This window comes from Rissa tridactyla, chromosome 3, assembly GCF_028500815.1.
Source record: "Rissa tridactyla isolate bRisTri1 chromosome 3, bRisTri1.patW.cur.20221130, whole genome shotgun sequence".
Taxonomy (NCBI): Eukaryota; Metazoa; Chordata; class Aves; order Charadriiformes; family Laridae; genus Rissa; species Rissa tridactyla.
The window spans coordinates 4900025-4920124 of NC_071468.1; the positions used below are offsets into that span (position 1 = coordinate 4900025).

Sequence of the window (20100 nt, forward strand, 5' to 3'; positions counted from 1 at the left end):
CAGTGCTACAGAAGAATTGACAGTTGACTTCTAAGTCTTGTTTGTGAAACTCTGCTGCCTCTGCGTCTTTTTCACATGACTTTGCTCACGTGTTTAGTCGAGTGGATCTTGTTCTTTGTGAAACATAACCTTTCTGCTCAGTGTAAGTACACATACAGTCCCCCTGGGGCAGAAGAGACTTCTCATGTGGCTACAGTTAAGAACCATATGTATGTGTTTTGTTGGACTGGGTTTTGTGCTACATGTTCCAGCAGTAATTAGACTTGTTCAAAATCAAAATCAGGAAAGAATACTTAGATAGTTTATCCACAGCAAATAATTCAGCAAGTCTGTCACCAGTGCGCTTCTGGTCTGTACAGATATTGCACGCAGTAATTCATCTCTATAGAAAGAGCCCATCAATAAAGGCCACCCATTCTTTCCCAGTGAAGACCACCAATCCTTCAGTTGTCACGACTTCTCTGAGCCCATTGTTCCTTACTTCCTTTCTCATATAATAATTCTGACTTCCATGACCTTTCTGTCTGCTCCTCCAACATGGATTTTAGAGCACCTACCACAGAAACAAAGCTGAATCCCAATGATTATTGGTCTTCATTCCTTTCACCCTAGATGGAGCCGTGTTTTCCTTTCACTCCGTTTCCGTTTAGACTTTCTTTTCCAATTCCTTTAAACTGTCTGTCTCGGCTGCCCGGTTTGCAAAGGCTTCTTGTGCTGTTACTGTGTTTTTCTCACACCCCTCTGAAAGCCACAAGGTCAAAACAATGCTTCTAATCTCATTTGAAATCCCTTGTGTACTTTTTTCAGATATGTTTTTGTGCCAGTTTTCTTGACAGATTTTGCTTTTAAAATGGGGTTGCAGTTTCTTCTCAGGGATTGAAGTGCTGGCTTTGTAGAAATCAATAAAAAGCTTTCATTATTACTTCTTGTTCCCACACCTCTAGAGTTTTAGTAGACTGTACAGAAGTTTAAGAAATATGGAAAACATATTAAGTAAGAGTACAGGTAAGAGCAAAATTTCTTTTAAAATGTTTCAGAGTGATGGGTTTGATTTTTTTTCAGATGGATTGAACCACAATGGATTTTTTTTTTCTTAGCTTTAAATAGTACATTTGTGGGTTTTGTGCCATCCTGCCATCCTTATTTACACTGCGCGTGTTCCAAACCCCTCTGCAATAAGTGGAAACGCTCCCATCGAACTCCGTGAACTTGTATCAAAACCACGTTAGGTTGCCCTACTCTTCCTGCAGTCAAAGGGCAGGCTACCTGTGGCGTAAAAGACTGCTCATTGCAAGAGAGAGAGGAGCCTTCCTTTGCTCTCTGCTGTTTCCTGTCTCCTTTGCGGGAATGTCTGCTTTATAAGGATGTAACAGCGCGCTGCCCGCTTTTGCTTCAGTATCTGCATCAGGCTTCATTTTTGCACGAATGTCAGACAACTGAATACACGTTTTTCTGCTACTTGTAGAATAGCAGAAGGTGATAAAACCCCCAAAATACATTAAAATATTTTCTTTTTTTTACTCTTTTGGGCTTTTGTCTCCATTTGCTGCATTTTAGGTTTTTTGGGGATTTTTGTCTAATAATTCCATATAGAATATGTAGATTACAGTCAAGTTTACATCTACGTCTGGACCGTGTGGAAGGCATTTGAGGGGTGATGCTTGGAGTACAGGCAGAGGTAGGAAACAGAGGTGGGAACCAGCTTTGTATTTTTTCCAGTGTACTGTAGAATTCCTATTTTGGACACTTGGAAAAAACGGTATTTTGGAAAAATAGGCCTTGTCATTGTGGGCTCTCCCTGTAAACATGGACAAGAGCAGGTGAGGAATTAAAAAAAAAAAAAAAAAAAGAAAAAAATTACACAACTATTCGGCAGGACTGTTCTTTTGTAACAGGAAACTTACTCCCAACTAGAGCTGTGTATGAGACAGCAGGCACTCCAAGTTGAATTTGTTGCTCTAACTGTGCCCTAGGGGGTTGCTGACCAGTTAGGAGGATCAACAGAAGAAACAATAAAGCATTTTTATTAGCCTTGAAGTCAGACCAGTGGGAATTTTTTAGAGAAGGGGCTACCCTAGATCTTTTTCATAACCTAACTTCCTCCAACCTCTCTGATAACGGGAGAAATAAAAACAATCATAAGAAGTGCGGGGCGGGGGGGGGGAGAAAAACCTACCATTTGTTAATTACACAGTCAGATGGTTTGGAAATGCCAAAACGTGGCAGCTCCACGCCATTTCTGGCAACCATTCGGTATAAGTGGTTGCGGAGATGCTGTCTCTATGTCTGGAAACTTTAAGAGCAGCGTGAAGTTTGTACACACAGGAAAACTACGCTGGTATTTGGACCTTTTTTTGGTATTTGGACCTATTTGTCAATGGCTTGCTGCCTCATCGTCATGATTATTGCCTTCAAAAGTCTCGGGCAAAAGAAAGGGACTATGCAAACGTACATTGAGAGACAGGGATTTCCACTCGAGAAATGCTGTGAGTTATTAATTATTGAAATATTGATGTTCTCAGTGGTAGTGCTGTATCTGCTGCTGTCAGGTCAAATAGGTTTTTTTTCCTGTTTCTCTTACTGTCCGGGAATGCTGCAGCAGCAGAGTTAAGGGATGACCGCCCTTAACTTAGTTTGCTGCCCTCTGGGTCAAGCTCTGAATATTTTAATCTGACAGAAATAAGGATCGGGGATGTCAAACAGCAGTACAGCTGGCTGCTAGATAACAGTACTTTTAGAAACTAGGCCTTTTGAGTTAGGCTTTTTTTCCCTTTTGTGTCTTACTCTGACCTAAATCATCTTTGCTGCAAAAGGAAAAAGCCCAAACCCTTGATTTCAACGGGAAATAGATACACAAATACCTTTCAAGATTTCTTTTAATGCCGCAACTAACATGCGCTGAAGTTAACGGCACTCTCTGAATTGTGACTGTACTGAGCGTAGGCTCGGATCCTTTGGTACTAATGTCGCAGCTGAAGATTTAGACGCTGCAGAAATGTGATTCTAAACCTTATGCAAAGTCACCTGATTTTCAGTGTTGTCTTAGTGTTGTCTTAGTTCTCTCGAGTTCAATGAAGCTGAAGGTGCTTGCTTTTCTTAAGTATCGCAAGAGTTTTTCAGATATTTGAAAGTAGCATCAATGGGGCTCAGTGAAACTTTTCTCGCAACTATTGACTTGTTTGAATTTTGAATCTTTTTGTGTGTGCGTCAAAGAACACACGAAAGTTTGAGAAACTTAGCTTGTGGGTACCTCTGTATAATTTCTTGACCTTTATTTTTAGAGATGACCATCAAGATTCCAAAGCAATCAAGTTAATCTAACAGTATATTGCTACTCTCTCTACTGTATTTGCACACTTAAAATAGACCAAAATGATTTTGCACTAAATACGCTAGTCAAAAAACTGGAAATACCACAGTTGATGGGCTGGTGACAGGTTGGGCCAACTTTTTTTTTTTTTTCTTATAATTACCAGTTATTGATTTCTATATTGTCACGGTTACCAGAAAGCTATGGAAAACTTTATCCCCAAATGCTGGGATTGCTGGCATTTTGTGCTATTTCTCGAAGAAAAAATGTAAAAAACGTGAAGAACTTGCAGAGTCTCTGCCCTCAAGTCTCTTTACATGAAACTGTTTTTTTATTATTAGATACTGGACCAAGCTGCTCCGCAATTTTTCCACTGCTATTAACTGTAAATAACTTCCAGCTTGTATTAACCCTTTTTGCTCCCGACAGGCGAAACTTGTTTTGTATCTGCTGGGCGTAATGAGAGAAACAGATGAGCTGAGAATCTGAGGCTGGGTCTGAAGCAGTGCTCTTTTCTGTTGGGACCGTGTTTATGAACTCCTCTGCTAACATTCTCATTCCTGACTCCCCTTAGAGAGCGAAAATGTTTTTATCGGGTAGAACATTTTGGGAAATACATCGATGGTAATGCTGGAGATTTGATCTTGTGCCCGCTGAAGTAAATGACAACGTTCTTGTTAGCCTTTGGGAAATGGCTCTGCAAAGATTGTCCTGAAAAGACATTTGTGTCTATCTGATATGTCCAAGCTGGAAAGTACAGCTCTAAATTAAATTCCTAAATCCCTCTGGTTGTCTAAAGATACGACTGGCGCCTATAGATGCTGTCTAACAAAAACTGCTAATAAGAACAAAAATTTTAATACATGTTGATTTAAGGAGGCAAGCAGCTCTTTTTGAGCAACTCTTGAGAAGGAAGTTCTCTGGCCCTGTGTATTCCCCTCTGGAAATCCCCATGTAATGCTGAGATCGCGTCCTGGTCTTGACTCCTAATTTGTCTGCCATGGCTTAATTACAGAGTAGGACTCTGAGTGAAAATTTTCAAATGCCTTTATGGACGCTAAAGACAATGGAAGCACATTGCTTCAAAGTGCACGATGATTTTGAACCTAAAGGTTCCAAGATTAAAGATGCTGAGATACCTAGCACAGGAAATCCCTCGTACCTGTCAGGCTGCAGTTGCTCTGAGCTGACCTGTATTTTGAACGCTCCACTCATGCGTATGAATGTGAAGAGATGTTCTATAATGGAGATAGAAGATGCGGACTTCCCTTTACAGGGCAGTTTTTAATCTGTTGCTTTTTATACACAACAGTATAAGCATCTCTTCTATGAAACTTAGAAGTTTCTTTTCACGTTGATTAAGGACTCTTATCAAAGAAGCACAGTATGAAGTGGATTCATTTAAAATCAGTCTCATCCATGTTGATGCCACGTCTTACAGATGAGGAAAGCTTTATACCTACTCTCAATTTGCTACAGAAGAGGGAAGAGGTGGTTACTATGATAATTTAAAAATTCTTGCGCTAAAAAGATTCCCAGGTACTATTGCATTTTTTTATGGGAATTGTGGCACAGAGGCACTGGCCTATAAAGTTCATTGGAGTTTAAAATATATTTGAGCTTGTCGGCCAGACAAAATTAACAGTTGGCAGGAGGTCACACAGGAACCTTTTGGCAGAGCTGAAAAGTGGTTCCAGCCTCCCGATGGTCCCTGGAGAAGGATTCTGGCTTTTCACTTTCTCTTCTGGGTGTTGAACAAAGTTCTCCAATTCAGCATCCCCCGAAGCCACCAGAATCTTAACGCTGGCTTGAATGAAAATGAGTTCATGTATCAAAAGGATGAGTAGCTGTATTATCACAAAATTTATCTGAACTTTACCTACTGATCCTGGCCAGAAAGGTGGTCCTTAGAGTTTTACATATGACTTTTTATTCTCATTCACGTCATAAGTATCCTTGGTGGAATTTCCTCTGGTTTCTGTTGCAACTAACTGCCTGCCTTAATTGCATGTTTTTATTTTTTGCAACTAAATCTGCCAGCTGTCCATCTCCACCATGAGGAGAGAATCAAGGCCTCTTCAGGCTGGGTCTTCTGTGCCTCTGCCAGTTACTCTTCTCCCATGGTGTCCCAACCCTCAAAAATAATCATGGTATCCAAAATAACTAGTCTCTGTTGGAAGTTGTGACCAAAAAGAAATGTTACTAAATCAATATTTTTACTGCTTGATTTTTTTCAGGACTCTGCTCCATGGGCAGATGATGATCTGAAGATCACTAGCCCAGAGACCACTGTGGTTGCAGCTGCAATAGCCTGATGGATAAATCCCCCATCCCAACCTGTTGCCTTAATCTGGGATTTGGAAACACGTTCACGTATCAGAAAAGGTAAACGTAAGGTTTTTTGTATTTTCGTCCGCCAGCTTGGCTGTGCTGCTAATAAGAGTGACTGCAAGGTTTCGGGACCCAGTTAGACTCAGGGGTTTCTGAAACGGAAGTTGTTGTTTGGTTCTGCTGAGCCTGCTGCACCAGAACAGATCTCATCACGGGTTTGGGGCCCGGGTCACAAGGGAAAACAACAGATGGATGAAATGCCCATAAGATATAAGGAGGGAAGATAAAAGGAGCAGAACTGGGAAAGGTTTAGGCTGGTCAGAGGAGGGAAGGCTTAGTCTGGCGATCTAGTCCAGTCCCAACGTGATGTGTTGCATTTCTGTCCTCCGTGGAGACAGACAAAGGAATAAACAGAGGAAAAAAAGAGAAGTGTGGTGGGGGGAAGAAGTAGGCTAGATAGAAAACTACTAAGTTATATTATTAATGGGGAAACTTTGAACACGTACGTAGCCCAGTACTGGAGCTGTGATAATTTTGCCTCTGATGGATGCAAGGTAACTGTGCATCCAAATTGTAAGATATGCGTCCAGAAGAAAATATTTTTCTTTTCAAAATTAAGCTAGAAGACTAAGATTTAGTGCTGGAAGGCCACACTGTGTGCTATGGTTTCTTCCTGATGAGTTTGCAAATCGTCCTTAAATTATTAAGTCATCCTATTCATTTGAAATTTGAAAGGTAGAAAGTTTTATTGTACTACTTACCTACGTACAGATTTGTGGGTGAAAAAGGGAGAAAAAGGAAGCAAGGGATGGAGATGAGCTCTTATGTGCTGTATTTTGCTTTAAAGTCATATGTTAAAAATAATCCCTTTGCATTCAACTGTAGAAACAGTGTCAGAATCCACAGGGGGCCGTTGTGTTTGAACAAGACTGCTCAATTTGTTTTTGATTAAGCATAATTGTTTATTGCAAGACACGCAAGTATGGGTAATATCATCTGATTCCTGGGAGCGGGCGGGAAAGGGTGGTGTGTGTTTTGGTTTTGTTTTGTTGTTTCTCTCTGTGTCTTGGTTTAAATTTATCTCAATCACCCAATTTTTTTGACAAGCAAAAACAAACGTATTTGGGATACATCTTAAAAAGCATTATTTATCCTGACCAAAAGAACAGCAAAAAAGAGCGATCTTGAAAGATTTCTATAATGGAAATGAAACAATCAACACAGAAATATGAGGAAGAAATTACGCCCATTAAATACATCTAGACTGATGAATGATATGATGGCTGCCTATTCAAGTTGGAAATTTTACACATGATTGAAGCTTTATTTGGTCTAATGAAATGTGCTTCCTGAATGCTGCATCTGAGTGACGGCGTGACCTACAGCACAAAAGAAAGTATTATGTGATTAGACTGAGATCATTCTCATTTAAAGTCATTGTGATATAATTTTAAGTTTTTAATTAGCAGCATATACTTTTGTGTCCATTGCCTCTTTTATTGCGAATACCTTTTCAGGTCTTGTCCTTCCACAGGCTTGTTTGAAACTCAGCACGGATTAACAGCAAAAGGGTTTGGAGCTCATTGATCCTTTTTTTTTTTCTTTCTTTCTTTCTTTTTTATCCCCCCTAAAGTGGTGAATGGCGGTGGGGAGGAAGCTGATCTTTCAGAATAGGCTCATCTTGTGCTGAATTGTTCACGTTGGTCCATGGTACATTCTTTACATTTTCTTCAGCTGCAAATCCAACCTAAATCACTCGTTTGACCTATGAAAATATTGATAATCTCGTTCTTTAAATTAGTGAAGTCAGAGTTATTGGCAAAGCCACTGATTCTAGATGCATCCCCTTCACCTCCTTAGCTGTGGCAGCTGGGATTTCCTGAGAGCTGTGGCATTATACTGCTTTACACCAGCGAGGAGTTTGTACCTAGGTCTTTTACACCACACATTTCTTACCTCGCTTCACCTTTATGAGCTGGGCCTTTACTTTGAAGCTGTTTTGTGTACCAAGCTGGAAGGCAACTAGCCACACAGAAAACACCAGTGTTTTGATTAAAAGCTATTAAATCACATTTGACTTGTGCAAAATTTAACATGGTTCATAATACAATTTTATGAGCTATTGAGATTTCTGGCACCATAAAATGGTTTTGTTAATGGGTTTCAGCAGTTGTTACTTAAAGGGATGTTAAAAAGTAATGAAGGGGGAAGTAAATGCAAGGGGTGAGCTCGCTTCTCAAGTCCACAGTTCTTTCCTTTCCTAGCTGGAGAGCATTAGCAGGGGTAAGCAAGCATTAAATGGAGTCAATGTGCTCTCTTTGTGTGAAAGAGCTTGCTGCAGACCCCATATTTTTAGATGAATATGAACTTGCTGACCACAATCCTGAGTTTTAGCGTGTTAGTTAGGTTGACTGATGAACGCCCAGGACCAGACAGATAAGCCAGACACTTAATCTATCTACTGTATGTGTTCAGTCAGACTAAAGCTTTATCAGTCATTTCAAACTGCATTTCAAGAGCATATTGTATAGTTTCCCATTACCATAAATCACTGAATTTGGGGCCGGTAGCAATTTAACCACCTCCTTCATGAGGCAGCTGAAGGCATCCATGTACCTGTAAGTACCTTATTTTGTGCCCGTATGAAAGATTCATATCACGTAATTCCTTAGGATTTTTTTTTTTTTATTGCAGCCCTCAGTTAAAATTTGGGAGGGCAAAAGAAGAAAGTCAGGAACAGCCTCTGAATAAGAGTTTTAAAAATATCTCAATTTGAAATATAGAAATAAATAACTTTTCAGATCACTTTTTAACTCGCTGCATGGACATCTTCTTGATCAGTCTTTTATTGCCTGTTACAGTGAAAAGTATAAGGCTAAAAAAAAAGGATATTTAAAATGCATGTGTGAATTGCAGAATAAAATCCAATCCCGAGAGAGGTAAAAGAAATTATCTTATCTTAAAGGAGATTTCCCCATGTTTTGCCTGTTTTATTACTTTTTTTTATCTGTTTTCATACATCTCATTGTGCAAGCTAATCATATATATGTTTCACAAAGGTCTTTACCGGTAAGGAGAATCGTTTCACCCGATCTTTTCTGATACCACATACATAAAGTAGGCTTCAGATGTGCTCAGACCTCCTTTTTTGCCAGAGTGCTATAGATATCATACAGATAGAAGAGCTACATCCCACTGAAGATTCACTTGGCCCTGTAACCTGTTTCTACTAATAACCAAATGCAGAAGGTCTCAAGGTTCACTATAGCAAGATGTGGGATAATCTGTTCCTCAGCGTTAGATCACCTCGGAGATCCCCTGCGGTTACTGTTTGGCTTAAGCGTCAAGACACGCCATTTACTAACCATTCCGATACTTACGTTGGCATTCAGGATTATGACAAGCTCAGCTATTCCCAACACCAACAGAGATCTGTGGCTCCTTTTGGAGCCGTGCTAAGATGGTCACCTACCTGTGCAGACAGCTTTCCAACCTTTGCCTCCCAGGAATAAATTAAACATCATGGCTTTGTTTTTAGAAGCCTCCATATTTATGTCACGAGAACTCTGCCTTCGTTATTTTTAGCCATTGTTGTCATTTGTTTTTTTTTTTTCCTTTGGTGGCCGTAGTTAGCGTACATTGTTGTGCTCAGATTGTCTTTGGTCTCAGAAATGACTGCTAAATGGCGGCACAGTGCAGATTGCTGATAAAACCCAAGGGAGAGGTTGTATACGAGAAGCTGGTGGAGTGCATTTAAAGGCATGCAGCAATGGCGTAAGTTGCAGCTTATCAGCAGCACGTTCTTTCATTTTTTGCCCCTTCAAATTATGTTGTGTGGTTTATTATTTTCTAATAATTGGTCAAGTCTGAGTAGAGTCGCTGCAGTAAATGACTGGTCTAGATTTGGACCAGCCTTTGAGCATTATAAACCTGTCAACAAACACTGGTTTTAGTTGTGGTGTCATGGCTAGCGCTGAAAAGCAGTTGAGGAGGTGGCATGATAACGTATATGGGACAAATTACATATGACAAACAAATTAATTATGTGTAATGCCTGGCACAACAAACATGAATTTTGGGCATGACCATAATACACGATTTTACTGCCAACAATTATCATCTGCTAAAGTCACGTCTTGGACGAAAAGTGGATCTTGTGATGTTGTGGTAAATGCGCAGAATATGAGTAAGCGGACACCTATGGTTTTAAACTATATACATGGAGATTAAGTACTTGACTGTGGATATAGTTCAGGTGCATTCAGAGAGATTTGGTTTCCCATGCTAACTGCAGTGAACGAGTGGGATTATTTTCATGGGTTTCAGTGGACTTTTGGATTGAGTCCCGGAGCCTGACCTCATACTTTGCCTAGAGGAGATTTCTGAGAACACGCAGGCCTGAGCATCCAAGGGGCTAACAGTGCCACACTGATTGTCAAGGCCACGGCAAGACCCTTTATTTACAAGTTAAATAACTTCCCCAATGGATTCTGCTGAACTTTAGGCAGTTGGTGGTTTTTTTCCCTTACTTAAAATCACACCGAGGTAGGGCCGCATCCTTTGGTAGACAACAGATCGGCTGGTTACAAATGTCGATCAGCTGTAAAAAAGGTGAGACTACCCTAAGACTTAAGTTTTGGATTCATGGACTGTGGGAAAACTAGTTATACAGCCTTTTAGGTTTCCTCTGCTGAAATGCAACTCTTAATCACTGTAATTTTGAATGATGCTTAAATGGTTTCTCGGACTACGTGAACCACAGACTGACCAAAGCTTTGCCAAAGAATGAAGAGTCGCTGTGCTGCTTCACAGCATGTTTCTGAGACTTGTCAGTTCTGCTCACGCTCCTCAGGCCTGGGGAAATGAATGGAAAGTGGTTTCCAGGGATATTCCACTAATAATTATGAAGAAACTCACAGCCACACCACAAAAAAAAAAAAAAAAAAATTCTAATGGTACTTGTACTGACAAATGAATGATAGTGATGAGGATGTAGTTTAAAAATACATCACGGGCTTTTTTTGTTGTTAAGCTTGTTTCAGGAAATCCTGCTTTTTAGTGAGAATCTTTCATCTTTGAGACATGCTGCATTTTAGGAATTTATTATGCTGTATTGTCTTTTCCCAAGGTATGCATTTGGGGCCTAATTTGTGATATATTTATGTAAAGCGAAATTCCGTCTGTAAAGATGCTTGTTTCCGGAGCGCTTTTATTACATAGCTATGTAAATGTTCTTATGCAAATAGAGGCAATAATTATGGCTTAAGGCTACATGCATTACAAGTAGGGAATTCCTCATACATTTAAATACATATTTTAGAAGCAGATCTGGATCTGATTTAAAAATCTGCAGTGGAGTGACACAAGCTTACATCATCAGTATCTGTCCTTTTGAAATTCAGAGAACTCATTAAAAATAAAACTTATGCTGGGGGGGAGCATAACGTTATAGCAAGTGAGCACAGGAATGACTGGCAAGAAAATGGTACACTACAGAGGAACTGGATGGTGGACGGATTTGCAGTGTTGTAAAACACATGGGAAAAGTCCCTTCTCTTTATTTTTTTTTTTTCTTCACCCCCTTATTAATTTACCGCAACCACAAGCCACGTGTTCCAGTTCCTGTCTGGGAAAAGAGGCTGGTTAAGCCATATTGTGACTTAGTTGAACCAATGATCTAAAAGCAGCTGGAAAACCCCAAGAAATTCTGAATTGCTCACAAAAGAGCCAAGGAACATTGTTTGCAAACCTCTCAGCACAGGGACGAGTCCATTCTGGTCATATTGTTGCGCTCCCTGTTACGTATTAACAGCTGTAATGAAGGACATCAGCACTTGAAGATCAAGCGGACAAAATTTTTTCAATGCAAGCTTATTCCTCAAAATGATAGGATTCATAGTCTACCCAAAAGTTTATCTTCAGTGTTAGCACAGCAGCGACTCGTGTGAAATATCCCAACAACCACTCTTGTCAAAGCACATGGTAGATGTGCTTCATATAGGTAATGTTGACGCGTGATTTTCCACCCTAGCAGCTGCGGCCCAGTTGAGTTGAGTCAGGTTTCACAGCGTCTTTACTGACAGTCTTTGCTCTATAGCGTGGACCGTTGTCTCACGCGTTCCCTTTTCTTAGAATAGCACAATTCTTTTGGGATGGCTTTTGAAAGAGATGCCCATCTGAGTGGACGGTATAAATTCTGAAGACGACAACATTGGTCACAACTACCTTGTGCGCAGGCTGCGAGCAGTAGGTAACACATCCTACCCCAGAAGCAATCCAGAGTGCAGGTGAACTCCTGCTTCAGCTCCTCCTTTCCCTTCTTGCTTTCAAGGGGAGTGAAGTGAAGCATGTTCCTGTCCCTTATGTGACACTGATAATTTCATCTTCTACGTTGAGGATGTACGACAGACTTGAAGTTCCCTCTAGTCCTCCCTCTTCTCCAGACACTCCCAGATCAAGCCTCTTGCCTGCTCTCAGCTATGACCTAGGCAGTAGCCTAGACAGAGGCAGGAGCATTTTTATTGTCCATATCCACCTCTTTGCCAGCAGATAGGAGGACTATCAGTTTTCCACTCAATAAGGAAAATGGAGAAAAAAAAAATTTAGAAGGAGAAGGATTGATATTCTTGATTATTCAAGGGAAGTTTCCTATTTTCGGTGTCTATTTTGAAAAGGGAGTAGCTGACCTGCAGTAGGTGGCATGGAGGAAAAAGGATCATGTAAATTTCTTTTTTTTTTTTTTTTTCCCTTCTTTTTTTTTTGCTTTGGTTCAATCTTTGCTGTGGATCTCTTCTGCTTTCCGTCTCTGTTTAATAACATACCACTTTTGCTTATGCATATCTTAGTGGTTAGTAATAGAGAAGTGACTAAAAATGAGCATTTTCACGTAATGGTTTGGAAGGCCTAAAGTAGATTGATTTTTAGATGGCTCACCTGTGATTAAGACATGATGAGTCACGTTTAAGTTATCATCTGAGCACCAGTATTGTACCCCGTGTATGTACTAGAGCTTCAGCGTGTTTGTGTTTGCCGCTGCAGGTGTTGCCAGACACAACACAGGTCAGCGTATATAGAATTTCCTGTTAGTCAGAGGTTCTCATCTTCTAGTCCCTCAGCTGCTTGCATGCTTTATGAGCAATTCCAGTTTCTTGCCCTTCCACGTCACAGTCCACGATGGATTCTTTCCTTCAAAGACTTTCTGATCTGTCACTGCAATGGTCCAGCACCAAGCAGAATGCTAAAGAGACCTTGAAAAGCACTCTTCTTACCAAAGAGAAACAGGAGACCCACTCAAAACAGGACCAGGCTACAGCAAGTAAACAATACTTGAGCTTTATTTATAAATAATTCATTTGTGAGTGGCAGTAAGTTGTGCTAAGCTAGAAACTGTTGACAGCGAGAGTTTCAAAGGTTTTGTGAGTAAAAGGGAAGCAACCTGTGACTAAAAGAATCAAGAGAAACACTCAGAAACGACATCAAACCAGTAGATGAAGAACTCAAAACTACTGGTGACAAAGCAAAGTTCAAATTACGTTTCCGCAGGTTCCAATTCTGCAGTCACTTGCAGAGCCAGTCTCGATTTATATAGGATTGTAGAGTGGTTTAGGTTGGAAAGGACCTCGGAGATCTGTTAGACCAGCCTCCTTTTTGAAGCAGGCTACGTAAATAACGTCCTTACCTGCGGACTGTTTAACTTACAGAACCAAAAAAACACGGCATGTGGCACGCTACATTCTGATGTAGTCTCCAATTTCATGGAAGGGAAGAACGTGATTATTTTTCCGATACCTGGATTTTAACCACTGGAGTGCTCTTCCAGCTCGACTTTTGTTCTTTATTTTTCCTGTCTTTTTTCCTCTCTCTCTTTTTTTTTTTTTTTTTTGGTAGCTATTGAATTCCCACAGAAATCAAGGTAAATTTTGGGTAGTGAACTGTAGGTGAGCTGACCGCTCTCACTGTGACTTTAGAAGGCTAAGTGCTTTGAAAGATTGAGCACGGTATATTCAAGAACATAATCGGGCAAACGGAAATACATCTGGGAATGAGCGTAATCTTACCTACTGCTACCGGTGGGATAGCAAAGCATTTCTATCTCTCTGATAAGATTGATAAGGGTTGTTGTCGCATGGTTTTACACTTCCGTTGTAGCTTAAAACATCATCTTTTTACCCTAAGTGTTTATGTTCAACTTTTCCAGTTTCTTTATTTTTTTAATTATCGTTTTGGTTTGGTTTTGAGGCTCTCTTTATTTTTATTTTTTTTTTTTTCCTGAGTGCATATTTGTATTTTGCTACCAGTTGAGAATTTAAAAGAAATATTTGCCTTTTGGATTTCTCTATCCCAGACTCAATCCTTCCCAGAGACTCAAATGAGATCAAGGTGAGATTCTGTCATCAGAGATGGAGAGGCCGCATTTCCTTGCTGGGCTGCCTCACCACCACAAGTCTTACGTGGTTTGATGAGTGTGAAAGGCTGGAGTGATTTAGTAACTTGGGTGTAAGGAACTCCCATGGTTATAATCTACCCCTTAAATTTAAAAGAGCTGAGACATTTAGGATCAGGGGTAACTAACTTGTGTTGTGAAGACAAACCCGTTCAACAAAGAGCTTTACAGTTTACTGTTGGCACTAATCTACTGTTTACCAAAGACAAAGTATGTTTAGTAAACATTCTGCTTACTAAACCTCTGTTGAAATATATTTAAACTTTGAATTGCATATAGCATATAATTGTACCCATAGTGACTATGTCGCATACACGCGCATGTACATTTTGTAGTGTTGTTTTGGCTCATATTCTGGAACTAGGTCTAGAACACTTTCTAATTTCATGGCTTTGATAATACAGATGAGAGAATTTTATTTTTTTTTTAGCACAAATATGAAATTTTGTTAAGTCATTTCCTTGAGGGGAAAATTTTGATTTTGGAAGTGTCAGTGTAAATGACAAAACGGAAGAAGGTTACTGCACTGTGTACAGTACTCTTGGCTTAGGTGACTGGTTAGGGTGGTATAAATAAGTATGTAGATGTGTAAGTACTCTACCTTTTTCTTTTTTATTTATTGTTAAGAAACGGCTTAATTTTCAGGGATATAATGCTCCTTTTTCTCACACAGACTTATACCTGTACAGTAAACACGCCACTGAGTCAGGCGACTTACTTAGGTGCTGTTTGTTAGGCAAGTTTTGCCCGTATTTACGCAGCTGATGGCCGTGCGTGCCAGAACGGTGGGCCAGATACGTGGTGTATCGTACAGCATACAGTTAAAGGCTCAGCCTACGGCTACCGGGGCTCACGAGAAAGTCTTCCTCTGGTGCAAAAATAGGAGGAACAGCCTTCTGACAAGAGCTGGCACCTTCATGACAGGCATATCCTTTCACACTGTGGTATAATGCAGTTCAGCATGCTTTGAAGGCCCAAATTGGTGGTGGTCCTGGCTTATCTTTCAGTAGATACTGATCTTTATCACAGAGTCATAACAAACTGTTCGGTGGAGTTGGAGGGGGTGAGGGAAGCCTTTGGCTTCGTTTACAGCAAGGCTGACGTGAATATTGAGATACTCTGTACTGAGTGGCTGGCCTTATTTTATGTCAAATTTTAAGATGTATATAAAAATCAGTGTTATATTAGATCTTTTTTTCACGGGATGAAACAGAGAGCCCATTTCAGTGAGATGTTCAAAATGTCAGGCATGGAGTTCTTGTACTTGAGGACATTCCGTTTAATTCTTTTGGAACTGCCACTGAATAATATGAAGTGAAACGGTGTCCGTTCCAGTATAATTTATCAGACATACGCTACTTTGCCTTAGTAACTTGTGCTCCCCTTGATTCAGAGTACGAGGAGAGAAAACACGACGTTATTCCGTGATTGGAGGAAAGTGGGGCAAAGTGTTATCTCAGAGCTGTGATATTTGGCTTCCAGTGGACACAGAAACTTGACACAAATCAAACGTCAAACTAGCCGATAGTAGACAGGAAGGATTAGTGTTGACACAGCAGACCTGACCCCTGCCAGCAGCGTAGCTGTGTTTAAATACAGCCACGTCTATCTGAAATCACCCCAGGCACATGAGCGGTAGAAACGGTAGGTGAAGATATAGGCAACGTGGTGCGTTAGGACATTCTCATGCCTAATTGGGCTGACAGCTCAGTCTGGATGGAGGGCCGTGTTTATTTACTCATTGTTGTGTGATGAGCAACTAGAAAGATATGTCTGCTTTAGCCCATGCTGATATTGGTCCTAACGCTGTCTGGCTCCAGCTGCAGTAAGCCAGGACAATACAACACAAAAAACTTCCTATCCACCATCACTTCTCAGTCTGTCCTGGCACAGATACGCAATGACCTCAGACCACAGTTGGGTCTAATAAGGAATTTATCTTCATGGAAATGTGACCTCTTGCTACCAGAAGGCTACAAAAATACAAGTAACAATGGGTAAATGAAGATAAAGGTTTATCCTGGCCAACCGTTGCATTTTCAAAACAGTTCAACCCTGCCGCGAAAAAACTACAGGTTGACATAGGGTGCCGTCTGAAGCTCTTAAAAAAGTTATCAAGGTCGTGATTGAAAGAACATGCTATTATTCTTGCTTTTATAAGTGAAAATTACGGGATTGATTCTCTCTTCTTTTGAGTGATGCAGACATTTAATATCAGTTTTCAAACCCCAGAATCCACTTTGGCTACAGGAACAGAGGTTTCAGGAATTTCAGTTTTTCACTGAGGAATTAGGGTTTTTTCTCTTTTAACCTCCACCCTGCGTACTAGGAGTTCATACTCTGTATGTGCTTTTAATCTTGACTTCAATATATTTTACTGTGGCTAGCTTTTAGTTACAGTTTAATAACTTCAGCTTTATTTTGCCTCAGGCCATATTATAATGAATAAAAAGCTTTTCCTGTGATTTAGTTGAATTTATACAGCTGCCCTTGAAACAGCTGCATAACTTTTCCTACTGACTAGGAAGGATGACAGTTTACTCAGCGTAGACTGATCAGCTGAACTCTACTTCCAAACTCAATTTTGCCAAAAAAGCATGTGGAAACAAATCCAGATCCATGAGCATGCTTCCAGATACTTTGTGTGATGCTGTTATTTCTTAAATTAAAGTTATCCTCTTCCCTAAAAGTAATTTAGACTGAATAAGGATCGCTTTTTTATGTGGTTCTGTATGGCACCTTGTGCAATGAAATATTTAATCTGATGGGTGCCTCTGGCACAGCAACAATAGGTACTTCCCAGTTTCCAATCTTAAAAAGGAAATGGTAAGTAGATTTGGGAAGAAGCTTACATCAACCTTTGGGTATCTTGTAATTGTATGCTGCTAGGTTCTTCCTGCGGCGACAGCTTAGAAACAGGTCGGATCCAGCCGCTGCTCCGTTAAGATCTATAGGGAGATGTGTCAAAAGTAAATTTGCAGAGTCTGTGCAGGGGACGTGACGAGCTGAGAACAGGTGTGACATCAAGCCTTTGACTTTGTTCATTTTGCGTCTTAAAAACTGGCACCTAAAAATTGAAGTATAGCCAGGATCCCATGTAGATTCCAGCCCAGCAGGCAGCTAGGACAATGAATAATATGTGCTGTGTGGGAACCTGCCTACAAACTGAAGGACGGCAAATAGGATGGAAGAGACAAGAGGTCAGTAGTACTGAAGCTTAGGGAGCACGTGGTTTGAATGCAACCGTGAAACCTAAGACACCTCATCAATTTGTGCGACTTCTTTAATAAGTGCCCAGCTTCATCTTAAAGCTGGGAATCCTCTCCAGAATTCAAGACACATGAAAGACATTAACTCATAATTCCTAGTAGTCTCCTGAGTACCTGTTAATAATTATGGCTGGCCTTTTTGGCCTTAGAAGCTTTGAATTACCTGGTGTTAAACCTTTCAGAGTAAACTGGAAACCAGTATAGGATGTTGAATGTGAAAAGGTGTATTTATTAATACTTCCCTGTATTGACAAGTATGAATGAAGTATATAGTTCTTACTTGTTCAGGATTAGCAAATATCAAATCGAAACGAAGAACAATTATTTACATGTACTTAAAATAACAGGTTTAAAAGAAATCTTGTAAAATAAAGAAGAAAGAGCAGCAATAAGCTCTAGTCTGAGATCATACTATTAAACAGAAATATTATTAAAAGAACAATTTTTAGAAAAATGAGAATGATCAGTTTGCCCAGCTGTTCTAGTAGCAAGAAAAAATGTTAATTAAAAAAAAAAGTGCACATGTAGTATTCATCTCAGTATTAAACAGGTCAGTAAAGAAAGAGCGAGACAGATTAGATCCTGGTGTGGAGTGTATGCTCTAAATTTAAAAATATTATACCATATGTAATAAAGGTGAAGCACCCCACCAAACGTAGAGAGTGTAACGCGTTGAGTCATGTAGTGAACCTTTTATTCATTACAGCTCTGAAGAATTTGGGGTCAGTTCTCCCTTCCAATATAAAGGAGGCTTAAATGTAGTGTTTTTGTAATATATGTTCAGTTAAAAGCCCTCCTCCCAGCTTTCCGCTGCCAGAATGAGGTAAAGAATCTGGAGGTTTTAGAGCTAATAAGCCGGGCAGTAAAATGGTGCACATTTGTATCTAGCCTGATGAAGTATGGGAATGCACCCAGAGGGGGCTTGGCTTCTTCGGCACAGATGCTGATGGGCAGACGCAATAGGACTTTATTCACTGAATAACCGTGCCTCAAACCTTGGCAAATACCATCCGTGAAAATTCGATGAGGGGAAAAAAAGGCAAGAAAAGCCTGACTCCGGTTGTACAAAACCGCTGTACAGAATGACAGCTGGGCAACCCGGCCACCTGCAAGCTGACGGCAGTTGAACGTTAGGAAATTGGGAAGGAAGAACGAAAGAAATCTTTGAGACTTAAGTTTGAAACACCTAAACGTCCTTGGTCTCCACTGGCATGGGAGAAAAAAATTGGAAATCCACTATCTCTGGGCAGAAAGCTGTGTAATTACAGAATAATATCGTACTGTACTTAACAGAAAAGCTCAGTAAGACAGTTACCATCAAATACTCCAGCTCTTAGTTGTCTGGGAGCCTCTGTAGGTCAGAGAGATGAGACAGACCCTTCACAGCCCCTCCTGTACAACAACTCGGGCCTTTCCACAGCAGCGGGATGGGATCAGAAAGTTAATCTTCTGGCTACGAAGATCGCAGACCCATGCAGAACTCCTATATGCTTCCTTACTGAAAAGACTTTGATAATAATTAGCATCCTTTAAACATTTTGAGTGCTGTCTTTATACATACTGGGTTAGAAAAATTGAAAGTAATAAGGCAGGAAAAAAAAAAAAATCGTACGTTTTTAATGCAATAGAAAATATAGCCTTTCCTGTCAGATTTAATTCTCACTATAAATGTCCACACTGTGTTTGCGATATTTTTAAAAGCCTGGATAGAATCATACTGTAGTGAGCGTTTGTGAAGTTAATAGAAAATTCTGGGCCTTCAACTCTGATAAATGTAACTCTTGAGTGCTATGAAAAATTTCATTTTCAAGGAAGCCTTGACTTTTTATGGGAAATTTTTTCAGCTGAAAAATTTTACTGGCTTTACTCTTCATTCCCCATTATGGACCAGATTTGGAAATACCTGTGAAAAGCAATATATTTGGTTTCAAGGAAATCGCTGGGAATGCATGGATGAAAGCATTGTAATTGAGGACATCCAGATCTGTTCTTACAAAAATGCTTTATATTTACATGGTCCATTACCTACATGTGCTGAAGAGCATTGCAAACATCAAAAATAAAACTCCAAGAGGGTGAGAGTTAGCCAAGAAAGCCAGCTGTGTATGACTTTGAGTCGTATCCTGAACACTTGGAGCACATCTGTATGGCCTGTCAAGATGTGCTGTATTTGCAATGTGACAGGTTTGGTCCTAGGACTAGTGAGACATAATGGTGGAGGCATGTAAAACCAGTGCAGTCACGGGAAAAAAAGGAAGTTTCAGTATCTTTGTGCACAAAATTGTTTGTGTTCTGAAATAGCAAGATGGGTTACAGATGTACTTCAGAAAAACAAGGCGATTCACTTGGCCTTCTGCAGAGCATTCTCTTAAAAGTTCTTTACAATGCTTTAAAAAGATGAGGTGGGGGAGTGAGAAGGAAATATATATATATATATATATTCCTGAGAATCACTGTAATCTTTAAGGCCATGTGAGTAGTTTGTTTGTTTGGAGTAACTTCTATTTAATCATGAAGGTATCCTAGGGACAAAGAGAAGTTTGGCTGTGTAGGAAGAACACAGGGCAGGAAATCAAGAGATTTCAGTTCAGTTCCAACTTCAGGACAGACTTCCCACGTGATCATGAGCCTCGCACTTGGACCTGTGTTTACCTACACAATGGGAACACAGCGTGTTTTGCCCACATCTCAACCCCAAATGGTTTCTCTGTGTCTCTTCCTAACTGGGGAAAAGGGTACTTCATTTC

The 20100-nt window shown here is 40.2% G+C and overlaps 1 long non-coding RNA gene across 1 annotated transcript in view; it reads left to right on the top strand.

Moving 5' to 3' along the window:
* The window catches only part of LOC128907437 (uncharacterized), a 183423-nt gene extending 177702 nt beyond the window's left edge, over window positions 1-5721 (top strand). Inside the window, exon 4 of the long non-coding RNA XR_008465592.1 lies at window positions 5548-5721. This is a non-coding gene — a long non-coding RNA (uncharacterized LOC128907437). The remainder of the gene's footprint in view (window positions 1-5547) is intronic.
* The last annotated feature ends 14379 nt before the right edge of the window (window positions 5722-20100 follow it).